This window comes from Carcharodon carcharias, chromosome 14 (assembly GCF_017639515.1).
Source record: "Carcharodon carcharias isolate sCarCar2 chromosome 14, sCarCar2.pri, whole genome shotgun sequence".
NCBI classification, from domain to species: Eukaryota; Metazoa; Chordata; class Chondrichthyes; order Lamniformes; family Lamnidae; genus Carcharodon; species Carcharodon carcharias.
Window position 1 is genome coordinate 121,372,929 of NC_054480.1, and position 16,770 is coordinate 121,389,698.

Below are 16,770 nucleotides of genomic sequence, written 5' to 3' on the forward strand. Positions count from 1 at the left end.
GTATGCTGCCAACATTTGATTGTTTGAAAACACGCATGGAGCTAATAAGATAAAACATTGCCAAAGGGAAAACAGTAGGTTCAATTTTCCCCTCCTTCCTCTCCTACAACTGTTTGATTCAAACTGTGGTATGGATCTATAGATGTCAGGGCCAGAATTTTCAATCCAGTATCAGGAACTTGGCAGCTGTTGCCATGGCAAATTTTTAAATGTAAAATTCCTAATTGCCCCAGGGGGCGAGTTTGGCATCCAATGAGCTGCACCAGACTGGCTTGAAGGTGGGATGTGGAAATCAAAGGCCCTTTGAAAAGGCCAGGGTCAGTGGGTGGATGGATTTGTGTTACAGTGAGGCGTGTGGGAAATATCAGAGCGTTGCATTGATTTTTTTCTTCCAGCTGTTTCTTCGGCTGGTTCAGAGTGACACTGCATTCGTTTAGTCTCGTTTCATGATTTTCCCGTGGAACCAACTCTGACCTGAGGATCCTTGCTTCCTGTGAAGGTCCTTCAGTTCTTCTATCTCATTCAAAAAGACACCATCATATTTCCTTGTCCACTCAGGATTTCTCCTTGTCCTGACCTGAAAAATTTCTGACCAGTTTAGTTTGGTTTCTTTCAACCAATCACAGCCCAGAAGGCTAGGTCCTTCTCCAGTTACAACAATTACTGGCAGCTGAGCCATCTGTTGTCTGTATGATACAGGTACAGAGGTGATGTCTTTCACCTGTATTGCTTCTCCTGTATATGTTTTTAACTGAGCAGCAGTTTTCTCCAAACTCAATGGCTGGGTAACATCTCTAAGATATTTAAAGATGCCTCCTCCCACCACTGTGGTCAATGCTCCTGTGTCCACCTCCATGACCAGAGACCATCCATTTACTTGAAGGGTAACAGTGATTGGTTCAGTTTTCCTGGTCTTCAGATTGTGGAAGGAAGAAACATCAGCCTCAGTAACTTCTGGTCCTTCTATATTGTGCACAGCATTTAACTTGACTTGTTGTCTGAATGGCTGCCTTGATTGAGTTCTGCAATGTTTAACACCATGCCCTTTTTTTGTGGCAGTCGGGGCATTCTGCCGCTTTAAACCTACAGGCCTCAGGTGCATGATTTCCCCCACAATGGTAACATTTTAACATCTGGGTGTTTTTGGTGAGCTGCCTCCAGCATTTCTTTTTGCTTTTCTAGCGGTAAAGACCGTGTCCCACTTCACTGCAGCCTCCCTGATCTTTGCACCACACCCGGCGGCAGGTTCCCATCCTAGCTGCAAAACGATGCCATGTTGTACACTCTGCAGAGCCTGTGAGTCCCTCTCAGCAATCTCCATTGCTAGCACTATCTCCATGGCGCGCTTCAGGTCTATCTCAACTTCTGCAAGCAAATGACACTGAATGGAGTCATTGTTTATGCCGCAAACTAAATGAACTCGCAACATTTCATTTAAAGTATCGCCAAAGTCATGGTTCTCCGTTAACTGTTTTAACTTCGTGATGTATGTTGCAATCGATTGGGGGCCTTTACTTGAGAATTAAACTTGAATCTTTGCATGGACACTGGGGGTTTAGGCTGAAAATGTCCTTTCACGAGGTCGACTAACTCGGTGAATAATTTGCAATTTGGCACAGTTGATGCTGTCAAGCTATAGATTAAGTTATAGGTTTTACACCCGGAGACACTCAGGAGAATTGCTTTCTTTTCCTCCTCTGCTGTTATTTTGTTGACTACAAAGTAGGAACTTAATCACTCAATGTATTGACTCCAGTCCTTGACAGGTGAGTTGTATGGGTCAGTTCTGCCAAAGTGAGGCATTGCTGTATACTTACTTTCTTCCCTTAAAATATCAGAATAATCACAGTCACAAGGCAAGGGGCTGTGTCGGCGCTTTTTTATCCTTGTCACCCGTTGTAATAAACTTGGAGAGCACAGGACGGGTTTCTTGTAAGAAACAGAACATTTTATTAACAGACTTCAGAGGAGACTGCATGCTTGTTCCCAGACCAAGGCTAAAAGGCTTCGCCCCTAAGATTCCCCATGCTTAGTGCTGATTGGTCTATGCAGTCACATGATCCCAATAACAGTAAGAAATGGGTTAACCTACATTCATTACACCTGATAAGATCTGGAAAGGTGAATGGCAAGCAATATGGGGGTGGCAGGCCTTTAATTCTGTATGCAGCAGCATGCACACAAACTGAACATACTCAACTCGTAGTTCTACCTTACATTGTCAGAGCAAGTGGCCAGGTGAATAGCTGAGAATTAACCACCCTCACATATAGAACACAATTGCTAAGGGGAGGGGTGGGGTGGTGGCATTACTGAGGAGGTCAATAGCTCATGTCAGTGTCATGCTGGAATAGGTGAGGGAGACCCGTCCACTCATACATCATTGTCTCCTCATTCTGCCAGAAGACAGCTCACAATAATCAGGAAATGTCTCAAACAGGTAATGGTGTGGAGGACCTGATCCGTCTGATACCGATGGATGAGATGGTGCCGGACATTGTGAGGGTGTGATTGCAGCAAGCCATTGGTGATGGTAAGGCTGGAGGCTGTGCAGAACAGGATAATTTGTTAACTCTACCTTCAGGTGAAAGGCATGGAGGAAACTGCTGTCCAATATGCACTGCAGCTCTTTGACTGCTGTCTGTCTATTGGGTTGCTTGTGCAGAAGCACCAGCTGAGTAGCCTGAGTTCTCATCACTACCTTCTTCTGTTTCCCACAGGACCTGCAGCAGAAGGGAAGCTGAGTATCCTGCCACACTCATCAGCCTTCTCGGCAGGAGGAGACTCCACAGAGCCTGCACTCTCACATCATTCCTTCGCAACATCCACTAGTGCAGACACATTCATCTCGGTTGGGCCTAAATCAAAATGAATAAGGAGCCTCAGTTCCCTCCTCAGTTCCAAAGAAGAGTCATGTTGGACTCAAAACATTAATTCCGTTTCTCTCTCCACAGATGCTGCCTGACCTGCTGAGTTTTCCCAGCAGTTTCCTTGTGGCTATGCCAGTGTACTGATTGCCATGAGGCCTGGGGCAGTCTCGGTGTTCTTCCTCCCCTTCTCCCTCCTCTTCTCTTCTTCCTCATCGGCCTCCTTCGGGGAAGAGTGGCATTCCGGGTCCTCCTCTTCAGCTCTAGTACTAGCTGGGAGTTGGCTGATTTACCCACAGCTCCTAAGCTTTAGTTCTAACCCAGGATGCTTAGGCTAATTGTCACATTCCTAGAGCCAGCTGACTGAATGTAGATTGAATCCCGGACCCTTCCAACCTATGTCAGTCAGACATTCACTGTGTAAATGCACTAACCATGTAAAGGAGTTTGAAGACAGTTTTAAATTGAACTAACCTGGAATGTTCATGGTCAGAAGCATAATTTTTCAAACATAAATCTCAAACTGCATGTACAAACTCTGCCTAGTTCTTTTTGTCAAGAAGAGGTAAATTTCCTTTAATGCTTCTGACACGGCTTCCTATGGGAAAGGTTGTCTGGAGGTTTTTAGCACATGTACATTGTTGACCTTGCCTACCACCTCAAGCCAAGCACACTGCACTGCTCTGTTCGCTGAATTATGCCTATGAATTCCAAATTTCAGGAACCAGCACTTCCACTTAACAGCCAACAAACAAGGAATTCAGCTGCACCATCAGCTACCTACTTCTTGCTTCTGTATTTGTTTTGCCAGTCACTGGTTTGTGTGAACCATTTTTCTTTGCTCTGCAGAGCTATATCAAAGATAACAACAATTTTTTATGTTCCTCCATACACCTTGAGCCTGCTGTTAACTTTTAATATTTTAAAAACTGATGGATACAATATTGTATCTTTGCCAAACTTCCACTCCCAGGCCAAATGTTGCTGTTGTAAACTGCCTTTAAGGGATAGCAGCATGCCATTCTAGTATAAGGATGTTCGGTAGAACAAGGGTTAATGTGGGACAGGAGAATAGCACTCCCAATGGTATGATGTAGAGAGTCACATGACTGTAGACATGGAGTAGAGTCTGGAAAGAGCTGGTGTGGAGACTGCACCCATGTATGGCAGTACCTTGGATATCTACATAGTATGGATTAACAATAAGGTTTATTTTCAACAAAAAGGGCAACTTTTACAACATGGTGGCAGTGAAAGATGGATCCCAAAATCCCGGAGAAGCTGGAGAAAGAACCCAGATTCTCAAGGCATGAAAAAGTAAAGAAACTGAAGCCTGAGCTGAGAGAAATAAGTCTAAATTGAAGACACAATTGGAGATTACCTAAATAAAATGCTCCATTGCAGAAGTAGAGGCTCAAAGACATTGCAGGGCACATGGAGGTCCACTGCCAGAGCTGATCAAAGCCAAACTCAAAGGACCTAGCTAGATCAAAAAAAGGCTGAGCAAACTTCACCAAAAAAAGGAAGTAAAGGCTGAAAGGTAGCAGAATAATCCACTGTGCAGATGAAAAGTCAGATCTGATTGGACACAGAGGCAGAGCCAAAGGACCTGGCCAGATCACAAAAAGGCTGACTAATTTTTTTAAGAAAGGGAAAAAGGCTGAGAAAAAGAATAATCCATTGCAGATGAAGAGTGAACCCAGAGTCAAGAGATCCAGCCAAATCCTATGAAGGGTGAGCAAAATGCAGTAAAAAAATGCTGAACTTATTTTTAAAATAGGCAGCAATCAGGAACAGCACATCCAGAGTGCAGCTATAAGGAAGCTGAACCAACGGGTCTACAGCTGGCACCATAACATGTAGTGGTCAGGGTCACCTGAATGGGAAAAAAAAAATTAATAAAAACATAGGGCAGGGTTAAAAAAATCGCCTTCCACTACCTGTTCTCTGATCTAGAAATCCATTAGAGTGCCCCCAGACTTCTTGTTTTAAACAGTTTCCGCAGAGCTAAATAGTTGATTGTTTTTAAACTACGGCCTGCGATTGCAGCAGGAGCCTGCCAAAACTGACAAGTGTGGGGAGAACAGAGAGAGAAAAAGAAGTGGCAGCTGTGGAGCCACATTGAAGAGAAATAAAACATTTAAAGAGGTATTCACCTGTTATTAAAAAATGGCCATGGATAGAAAATTAAAACTACCAGACCAATTTAGGCTAAGGCAAGGGCTAAACCAGATCCAAGATTGGGAGTCTTGGAGAAGAAATTTTTCAGATTTCAGGGCTACATCAGGATTAAACAAGAAATCAGAAAAATTGCAAGTTAATGAGTTTATATACTTTTTTGGTGTATATGTGGATGAAGTAATTCTAAAACCAGGTATAGTTGAATCCTTAACCAAATTTGGTGAGTTATTAAAAGCCTATGACAAATATTTTAAACTTCAAGTTGTGGAGAGCGCTGACCTTAAAAGAAGGCCTAGAACAGCCCAAATAAAGCATCGAAGGGCAAGGTGAACACAGACTGAGGGAGACAATCCCTAAATAACCCACATGAGGGCACCAGCCAGGGACAGAACTTTCCAGAAGTTCCAGGGATCTATCTTTTGGGAAAACCTGAGCCAGAAGTACCAAATAATTTCTTCTTTGAAGACACAGACATGTTTCCAGAGCTATACCAGAAGCTGGTAGTGAACAACAAAGAAACAACCCTGCAACGGGTGAAGCAAGAAAAAGCAGAAATAAAATCAGAACATATTCGTATCAAAACTGAACTGGAAGATTTGAAGCGCATGATCCAAGCTGAGTATATACCTTTGAGAACACACAATAAACTGAAGTCTTCAGTGAACTAAGCTGTTCAAGGTTTGAACAAACAAATTTCAGAGACAAAACAAAGGTACCAGAAGGAAATAATGACCCTCAATTCCACAGTTGGCAAATCAAAGTGGGAGTTAGGAAACTCAATCAGCTGTACAACCAAGCACAACAGCAGGTAGAAAAGGTACTCAAAGAAGTTGCGTCCCTGAAAGATTCTTTGAAGAATCAATACGTAGCCTTGGAAAAATATGAGGTGCTGAAAAGATGTTGAAAACTACCTCATAAGAGCAACATTGGAGCTATCAGTAGCAACAAAACAATGTGCTAAAGCAGTGTGAGTTGGCAAAGGGGTCAACAAGAAAATAAACAATCGAAAGAGTAGTTGATTGTCTCTCAAGATCAAATACAAAAGGAGTATATAGCCCTTCAGCAGCATGAAAAAATTAAGACTTTTAAAAAGCAGAATGGCAGAACAGAAGAAACTCGAGGATACCCTGTTGAATTACTTGAAAATTCATGACAAAGCAATTGAGCTTCGTAAAGGAAAACCCATTGAAGGACCGTCACACACTACAGGGATCCCTTAGATCAAAATTTGTTTCTCCGGAAAATCATGAAGAGAAACGAAATGAATTTAATGTCACTCTGAATGAACTGAAGACCAGTTGGCAGAGAAGACTCAGCAATGTCCTTTATTTCAGGAGGTAGCCAAGAGGTAGAAGAAATAGACTGATGAGATGAAGAACCAGCTGAATGGAAAAGAGGAGGCATTGAAAGGAAAAGTCGTAGAACGTTCCAACCTGGGAGTAGATAATGAAGTCATGAGTAGCATAATTACAGAACTGATACATTTTAAGACCTCACCAGAGACAGTCCTGGCCAACAGTGAAACCAAAATGAAGGACAAGGACAAAGCTCTGTCGCAGACAGATAAAATCAAGAACCTAGAATGTAAGAGAAAGTTGAACAGTTGCAAAGCAAAGGAGTATGAAGAGTCTCAGAAACAAATAGCAGAAGTAAAATTAAAGAACGTGAGCTTGAAAGATAGCACATATGAATTAGGCTCTGCTAAGGAAAAAATTCAGCGTAGAGAAACAACTTTCACGGACGAAAGATGAGTTTGCTAATGGAAAATGAGAAAAGAGCAGAACACTGGAGTGTTGCTCACAGCAAATAGAACACTTGAAGAAGAACATGAAAGATGAGATATGCAATATGGAAGAGCAAACCCAGACTTTAAAAGCAGAAAAAGAAAATTCCAAGAAACAGATTGACGATCTAAAGAGTGAATTGGGAGAATCTAAGGAGCAGTCATGGAAGAAAGACTTCGAAATGAACTGAATGTTCGGGCGTAGTTGTTAAACGTGTATAGGGATTTCACAGATGACACAGAAACAAAGACAACTGAACTCACGGGAGTTGTTGCTGAGCTGAATGAAAAACATCATAAGCTTGCAAAAGGATTAGAAAATAAAAGAGTAAACAAATATTTGGCTGAAATTATGCAATGAGTGAAAATAAAGGTTCAATTTTTTAAACATCCAGGAAGAACATTAAGGACCCCACAGAAAAATAAATTTTGAGTCATTTCTAGAAATGAATAGAGTGAACATTCCCTTCAAAAGGAACAGGACAAACCCATGGTGTCCGAACAAAATAGATGGTTTGTCGATAAAGAGAAATGCAATACGAAGGAGGGCAAAAAGCGAATCGAATGGAGACAACCAAGTACCAGAAACATGGATGACTATAATTCAACAAAACCAACAAAGTCAACACAAAACAGCTGAGACTACCATTCCTCCAAATGTGTCAGACCAAGATCTGGAAGAATTGTCAAGCTTCCAGACCATTTGAGTTTATAAAGTCAGAGGCTTCAGCCGGGACGAGAGAAGAGGTAGCAAGTAAAATAAAGATTGTATTGTAAATATTTATATTTTGTTGGAGGGGTGAAAAGTTTTTTTAAAAAAGAAAGGGGCTTATTGTAATATGTCGTTAAGGGATAGCAGCATGCCACTATGGTTATCAGAGTGTACGACAGACCAAGGGCTAATTTGGAATTTGAGAACAGTACCCTCACCATGGTATGAAGTGGAGAGTCACACGATAGTAGAGTGTGGAGTGAAGTCTAGAAGGAGCCAGCATGGAGACAGCACCCATACATGGCAGTATCTTGTATATGTACATAGTTATGGTTTACCAATGAATGGTTTATGTTCAACCATACAAGCCTCCAGACCACTGAGTGAGACAACAAACAACTTCTAGAACAGTTGCGGGGAGAATAATTCATCAAATGGATACTGGAAAATCCAAGGGGTTCAGCCCAGTGGAACGTCTGCAAATGTTTCACTTGATCATGTTGGAATACCATTGCTTTAAAATCATGACCAGAAAATACACATGCATAGACTGTCGCTGCAGGTAAGAAAAAGTAGCAATGACACAGTCCCATCCTAAACAAAAAGAATTGCTAGGCTTCATTTACGTGCATTATAATAGTGAAATAAAGGCACAGCTCCCTTTAGGGTGGCAAATAGAAGAGCTATAAGGCCTACTTTAGGTGTGGTGCCACCAACCAGTAACCTCTATTTATTATTATCCTCATCACATTTGCTTTCTTAATCAATCCTGTTAAGCAACAGCATTGCACAAAAATGTCATTATAATCTTGCCTCTCTGGTGCCTTCACCTTGGAAATGCTTTGTAAATGTCTGCTTTTCACGTAGGTTATTCTCAAGTTTGAGCGTGACCAAGTGGCACTGCAGCCACAGGCACATGGCAGCAAATTGCACTAAGTGCTTCCCTTGCCCCCAATACCAGCACAGCTACTAGCACTTTGGAGAATTTATGAGTGCTTGGTATCTTCTTGGGTTACTTTACTATTGTTATATTTTTGGCTTCCTTATTTGAGACTCATCATAGGCACTTCTGCTGTGCTGTTTTGTGATAGCTCTTGATTGGGGTCATCCACCTTGGGTGCAAACATTAGCACCAATTACTGTCTTAAGATCTGCAAATGAACATACGAATTAGGAGCAGGGGGAAGGACACTTGGCCCCATTGAGTCTGCTCAGCCAGTCAATAAGATCATGATAGATCTGATTTCTCCGCATTCCTGCCTACCCCTTATATCCTTTCACCCTTAAAAATATTCAAAGACCCTTCTTCCACCGCCTTTTGAGGAAGAGAGTTCCAAGGACTCACGACGCACTGTGAGAAAAAAAATTCTCCTCATTTCTGCTTTAAATGGGCGACCCCTCATTTTTAAACAGTGACCCCTGGTTCGAGATTCTCCCACAAGAATGCCAATGCCAATAGCATGGACCAATGTGTATTAAAGGCAGCATAGCTGCTGACTGATTAGCATGCAGCATCCCATTGTTGTGGTTTGGAGCTCCTGAACTTTAGTGAAATGGCATCTCTTCCTTTGGTAAATCCATTGGGGTTGACCTATGGGGTCCTAATATGCACATTAGTCCTAGGAAGCCTGTTAAGCATCTTAGGTAGATCTCCCTGTAATGTTCCGTAAGGATTCCACTGTATGGAAGTTTAATGCCATTGCGATCTTAACAGCTGATGGAAAAATCAACTCAATCCTCAATGTTGTAGCAAATGGTTTAGTTCAGTTTCTGTTATGAAACATAGATGGAGAAAATAAATCTGACATACCGAGGTGAGATAGCTGTGGGTATTGTTACAGTGAATGTTCCAAGGACAAGTCCCCAAGGCCATGTTCAAGGAGCAACCCTTGCCTGGAGCACATGAAGCTTTGATAACCAGGCTCGCTTGACCCCAGTACACTTTTCCTCAGCTGACTTGATGAGAGAAGTTTTAAAATTTAATCGGTGGTGCTGCTTGCATGCACTGACCTTATTAGAACCATCAAAATTACACACATAAATAGTTTTTTATAACTGAACCCGAGCCCTCCCCCGCTGACTGCTGCTGAACTCTGATACTTCATGTTAGGTTGATTGATATTTTAAAAGATAGATTTTTCCTGCTGTTTTTAGGCAGACATGTTTCATGGCTAATGCATTTACTTTTTCCCGTTGTTTACTACGGCTTTTTTTTTGCCATTCACTACTCTTTTGGTGTATAACAGCTAAATTCTAGTTGGCAACCACAGCTGTTCAGCATGGGCATTTCATTGGACTCTGCCAGTATTGATCTGATTGTGGCATTGGAAGAGGAGAGGGCAATGGAAGAGGACAGGGCAGTGGACAAGGTAGAATTGTAAAAGAAAAACACTGCAGATGCTGGAAGTCCAAAACAATAACAAAAACAAAAATACCTGGAAAAACTCAGCAGGCCTGACAGCATCTGCGGAGAGGAATACAGTTAACATTTTGAGTCCGAATGACTCTTCATCAGAACTAAGGAAAAATAGAAAAAAGGTGAAATATAAGCTAGTTTAAGGTGGGGTGGGGGGTGGGGGGAGTGGTGGGACAGGTACAGCTGGATAGAGGGCCAGTGATAGGTGGAGATCGCCAAAAGGTGTCATAGACAAAAGGACAAAGAGGTGTTGATGGTGGTGATATTAGTTAAGAAATGTGCTAATGGTGACATTAAGGGTAGAAAGCAGGATGAGCAAGGTACAGATAGCCCTAGTGGGGGTGGGGTGGGGGAAAGGGATCGAAATAGGCTAAAAGGTAGAGATAAAACAGTGGATGGAAATACATTCAAAAATAATGGAAATAGGTGGGAAAAGAAAAATATATATAAATTATTGGAAAAAGGGGGATCGGAAAGTGGGTGGGGATGGAGGAAAGAGTTCATGATCTAAAGTTGTTGAACTCAATATTCAGTCCGGAAGGCTGTAAAGTGCCTAGTCGGAAGATGAGGTACCTTCAGTTTCCGTTGAGCTTCACTGGAACAATGCAGCAGGCCAAGGAGGGACATATGGGCATGAGAGCAGGGCGGAGTGTTGAAATGGCAAGCGACAGGGAGGTCTGGGTCTTGCTTGCGGACAGACCGAAGGTGTTCCGCAAAGCGGTCACCCAGTCTGTGTTTGGTCTCTCCAATGTAGAGGAAACCGCATTGGGGGCAGCGAATGCAGTAGACTAAATTGAGGGAAGTGCAAGTGCTGCTTCACTTGAAAGGAGTGTTTGGGCCCTTGGACGGTGAGGAGAGGTAAAGTAAAGGGGCAGGCATTGCACCTTCTGTGGTTACATGGGAAGGTGCCGTGGGAGGGGGTTGAGGTGTAGGGGGTGATGGAGGAGTGCATCAGGGTGTCCCGGAGGGAATGATCCCTGCGGAATGCCACCGGGGGGGTTGAAGGGAAGATGTGTTTGAGGGCGGCATCATGCTGGAGTTGGTGGAAATGGCGGTGGATGTTCCTTTGAATGCGGAGGCTGGTGGAGTGATAAATGAGGTCAAGGGGCACCCTATCATGGTTCTGGGAGGGAGAGGAAGGTGTGAGGGCTGATGTGCGGGAGATGGGCTGGGACACGGTTGAGGGCCCTGTCAACTACCGTGGGTTGAAAAACCTCGGTTAAGGAAGAAGGAAGACATGTCAGAAGAACTGTTTTTGAAAGTGGCTTCATCAGAACAGATGCAACGGAGGCAAAGGAACTGAGAGAATGGGATGGAGTCCTTACAGGAAGTGGGGTGTGAGGAGCTGTAGTCGAGGTAGCTGTGGGAGTTGGTAGGCTTGTAATGAATATTGGTGGACAGTCTATCACCAGAAATTGAGACAGAGAGGTCGAGGAAGGGAAGGGAAATGAATTGTGCCTCGCATTTGGCACTGACCTGCAAACGGCATGGGTATTACGTCATCTGACCCAGCCATGTCTACTTGGGCATGTTTCAAGCCATGACTGGAGGCTTTTGCCAGATTAGTTAGATATCCATATATCAGTGTGTCAAGCAGTCTTAACAAATATGAATTATAAAGGATTCCACATACTCAGCATTCAATTGTTAACCAATGCTGGTTCTGATTTTGGCTGAGGAGGTGGGAATTTGGAGACAGGTTCGTTTCTAGGTCACAATAGGAAGCAGGCAAAGCTTTTGGTGGAGATGAGGGATTAATTGGTGAGGGGTCAGGGGTGGTTGCCAAATAGTGGCTGGGATATTGGGAATGGCAGCACACCTAGGAAACAAGCTATGTTCTGGCCTGACTCCGTGTATGGTTTAAAAATATGAAAGCATTTGAATCATCAAATAGGCCAGGGCAGATGAAGAGCTGGAATCCAGGATAGAACAGACAAAAGTTAATGTGTTAAAACTTCATTTCTGTGGAATAGATTTTCTTCAATACTTCCACTTTTTCAATCAAATTAAGCTTTTGCCATGCTGCCAACCCTGTTGCCGACAGGCTGAAGCTGTTCAACTTTACACAGCCCCCAACAGTCGCCCCTGCAAAAATTTCACTTGCAAAAATTGGCAGGATTAGGAATGAAGGTCAGATACCATCACACATGATGTTGGTGCCATTTTATCCTCATCACCTACCTCCATTCCAACCTGATCTCAGCAACGAAAATCTGACCCCTGACATCAGCCACACTAACCCTAAACCTTATTTTCTGTCTTAAGTGCTAAACAGTAAATTCGCAAGCACACAATTGCAGAAACTCATGTGTATTTACTATACTTACAATTTAACTTTTTCACTTGTTTTAACTGTTACTTCAGATACTGTAACTTGACACTAAATAGTTTACAATCATTTTACCAGCAATGGTTTTACAAAACAACATGCTTTTCCCTCAATCTTTGTGAAAAAGACAGATCTAAGGTTCAGGTTTGAAATTAGTTTTCTAAATATACTGATAAAAATACCCTGTGTATTACTAGTCTTAAATTTGGTCATTACAAAACATTTTCAGGTAGATAAAATCAGTTAGTTGCCCTATCCAGAATTCACTGTAGGATGAAGTAACGCCGGCAGCTGGTAGCGAAAAGATTTAACCTTGGAAGCAGATTATATATTTCAGCAGCCCATGGTTCTTCCACCAGCTGCAGGATTGTGCTTCTCCCAAAACCTGTTTTATTTAGCATTATATAAGTGGGGTCTCAGGGCACTGGGACCTGTGAGGCAGGCCTTGGTGATGGAGAGGCCTTTGCTGTGAGCGGCAGGCATTGCCTCTGGGGGAGGCCCTCTCTGGCCCGATTGGTGCTGAAAAGGAGGCCATCTGGTGAGCCCACGAGGAGGCTGCTATGTTTAACCTGGCAGTCTTTTCATGTGGCGAAGGCTCCACCCGCTGCTGGTAAAAAGCCAAAGGCAGCAGGAAGAGGCCCTTATTTGGCCACTTAAATGGCTCAATTATCCTCCAGGTAGGAGGACCGTCCTCCAGCTTCTCTGCTGCTGGTAAGATGGTTTGGTGGTGGGAAGACGACAGACACTCCACTCCCTGCCTTTCCTTGCCATTTTACAGGCCCTCATGCACTTCCGAGCCCATCCCCAGAGGCTGGTAGAATCCAGCCCCCTTACTCACTATTTAAGATAATAGATTTCAATATTAGGAAATACAAACTAACGCCTCAACTCAGCACCCAAGGCCAACCCAAAGTGTCCTATCCTCTATCTAACATACCATGTTTTTTATACATTTTCCATTTTATTTTGCCATGTAATGGTATCTTTGTGCAGCATTGGCCGCTGAGGAACAATTGATTGGACATAATTTCAACATGTGAAATTGTTTCTGCTAGAAATTACACTGAAGCTGCTGAGATTGGTTTCACTGTGTTTCTTATAATGGCTAGGAAATAAATCCAGCTATTGGTGGCATTAGTCTGGCTGTGAACAGCTTTTGGATATTCTGTTGATAGTTTAAACTGATGATCGCAAATTTTTACAGCAAGACTTATTCCTCTTTGTAGATGAGTCAAGGCATTGGAGCCAATACCTCCTGTTTTTTGCACAGTGTTAATTGTGTGGCAAAAAAATGGTCCATTACCAAGACGCCAAAAGGTGGAACTTACTGTCATCAGTTTTATTGTAGGGATACTCAACACACACATTGCAAAATTGTCCTTTGCTATTTTAAGCGAGACATTTGCCTACTCAAAATAGATAGATTAATAACACCATCAAAATATCAGAACAAATAAATGGTTTAACAGTTCCATTAAAATAGTGGAGAGAGGAATTACATTAAGAATTTAACAACCCCATTAAATTGGAAAGAAAAATGAAAGAATTATCAACTCGATTAAAATAGCAGGGAGAAGAATTTGATTTAAGCATGTCAGAAGTATTCAAAAACTAGCAGCAATTTCTAATCTAATCTAGGGGTGATGGTGGTGTAAGGTATCATCACTAGACGAGTAATCCAGAGGCCCAGCCTAATGCTCTGCGAACATGGGTTTACATCCCACCATGGAAATTGGTGGAATTTAAATTCAACTTTAAAATAAAAAGACTGGAATTGAAAGCTAATCTCAATAATGCTGACCATGAAGCTATCATTGATTCATTAATGTCCTTTAGGGAAGGAAATCTGCTGTCCTTACCTGGTCTGGCCTATACGTGACTCCAGATCCACAGCTATGTGGTTGACTCTTAACTGCCCACTGAAATGTCCTAGCAAGCCATTCAGTACAGGAGTAATTAGGGATGAGCAAGAAATGCTGGCATGGCCAGTGATGCAATGCTCACATAAATTAATCTCAAAGGATCTATGGTCATATGCTAACCTTTAAAAAAAAATCACTTCATTTCCTGAAGTACTATGTGCTTGATTACGATTCAATGGGTGCCATCAGTAACGTGGTAAATTGAGCATTCTCCTTGTGTATGCTGAGAGAATAATCGCTGGCACAAAATGGAATTGTGGGTGGGTGGGGCGGGGGGGGGGGGGTGGGTGTGGTTTCATAGCCAGCCTAATCCCAGTCCTCACCTGATATGCACTTTATTTCCTGCAGGAGGCAATGGTTGGCAATCAAGAATGGCATCTCTGACTTTTCTCTCAGTAGAATGGAGTGCCGAAGCCAAGTGTAGTGCCCCAACTGCTGGCTAGCTTGAGGTCAGCTCACTCAACAAAGATCATGCATCAAACTACAAGCTTGATGTAGTTTAGTGCTGTATTGGTGCTTTATGTTGTAGGATGTTGTATGCGCCTGCATGCCATTGTAATGTAAAGGTATTTGGCAGAACAGGGTTAATATAGGACTGGAGAATAGCACCGCCCATGGTATGATGTATAGAGTCACACGGGAATAGACAGAGAGAACTATCTAGAGAGACCACTCTAGAAGCAGCCTACCTGCATGGTGAGCAGCACCCTGCATGACAATATCTGGGATCTGTAAATAGTTAAAGGCTACCAATAAAGGATTCATGTTTAAACATACAAGACCACCTCATCAATGAGCTACAACAGCCGGAACCCATTTTACAACACTTTACACACCACAATACCGGGGGAGCTTTACTGCATGCTTTCATATGCAACTTCTCTAATAAAATGATCTACCAGGATGACTCAGTTTCTAACCTCATTACAGCCTTGGTTCAAACATGGACAAATGCGCAGAACTCCAGGGCCAGGATTTCCCAGTCAGGGAGCCGGGGTGGGGCCCACTTGCTGACGCGTAAAATGATGCGGGATGACATTGGGCGAAACTCCTGACATCACCCCACCTCATTTCAATTTTCAGGTCAGTGGGGGCTCAGCCGAATCAGCTGTGCGCCCGTCGACCTGTCAATGGCCTATTGAGGCCATTGACAAAGTAATTAATGTAATTAGTGGACCTGCCTGTCCAACCTTAAGGTTGGTGGGCAGGCTGGGAGCCCTGGCGGTCTTTGGCAAAAAGCGTGAAACCTCATCCATGGGTGGGATGAGGTTTCATGTAGGTTTTTAAAAATTTGATAAAAGCGTAACTAAAAGTGATGGACATGTCCCAACTCAGTGACAGTGTCACATGAGGGGACATGTCAGGAAAATTATTTTTTTCTGTTTTTAACATTTTTTAATGTGGAACTGATCTCCCTGAGGCAGCACTTAGCCTCAGGGAGCTAGGTGCGCTCTTTTGTGCGCATGCGTGAAAGAGCCACTCTCGGCTCAGGGATTTCCCCCTCTCCGCCTGCACAGGGAGTGCATTGCACTTCCTTGCGGACGTCATGCTGGGCGCACATAAAATGGTGGTGTGCCCCCAATCGGGGGTGCCGATCGGACGCGCGCCTCTACGCACCGGCTCCTGAACTTCTCCCCTGACGGGGGAACATTCTGCCCCAGGGGTGAGGTGAGAGTGACTGCCCTTGACGTCAAGGCAGCATTTGACTGAGTGTGGCATCAAGGAGCCCTAGCAAAACTGGAGTCAATGGGAATCAGGGGGAAAAATCTCTTTTGGTCGGAGTCATACCTAGCACACAGGAACATGGCTGTGGTTGTTGGAGGTCAATTATTTCAGACCCAGGACATGTAGTATCATGTAGTATCAAATACCAGTAGTGTCCTTGGCTCAACCATCTTCAGCTGCTTCATTAATGATCTTCCTTCCATCGTAAGGGCAGAAGTGGGGATGTTCACTGATGATTGTCAGATACTGAAGCAATCCCTGTCCAAATGGAGCAAGACTTTGGACAAGTGGCAAGCAAAATGTACGCCACACAAGTGCCAGGCAATGTCCATATCCAACAAGAGAGAAACTAACCACCACCTCTTGATATTCAATGGCATTACCATCGCTGAATCCCCCACCATCAACATCCTGGAGGTTACCATTGACCAGAAACTGAACTGGACAAGGCAGAAAAATAAAAACAGAAAATGCTGGAAAAACTCAGCAGGTCTGACAGTTAGATAAAAGAGGATTAAAAAGGGGTTCATCACCTTTTTATCCAGCTTTTTAATCCCTTTTCTATCCTTTTTTCCTCAATCACCGCCCTTCCCCCACCCCACCCCAAAAAGGGCCACCTGTTATTTGTTCCATGTTGTTCTTTCACAGACTGTTCGCCCTTGTTCTGCTATTAACACATCCTGCTTTCTTATTTTTATGCCACTATCAGCACCTTCTTTAGCTCTTACCACTCCCTTTGTCTTTTTGTTCATGGGCAGAATGTTTCACACGCTGGGCATGCGCAGGTACAGGAGCCATGCCCGCCATTAGTTAAGAGGTCAGTCAAGGCCAGTAA

General features: G+C 43.3%; 1 protein-coding gene across 1 annotated transcript in view; it reads left to right on the top strand.

Moving 5' to 3' along the window:
* Nucleotides 1–16,770, top strand: part of LOC121287400 (leucine-rich repeat and immunoglobulin-like domain-containing nogo receptor-interacting protein 2) — a 208,385-nt gene that overhangs the window by 39,353 nt on the left and 152,262 nt on the right. The gene's annotated exons all lie outside the window — the stretch shown is intronic.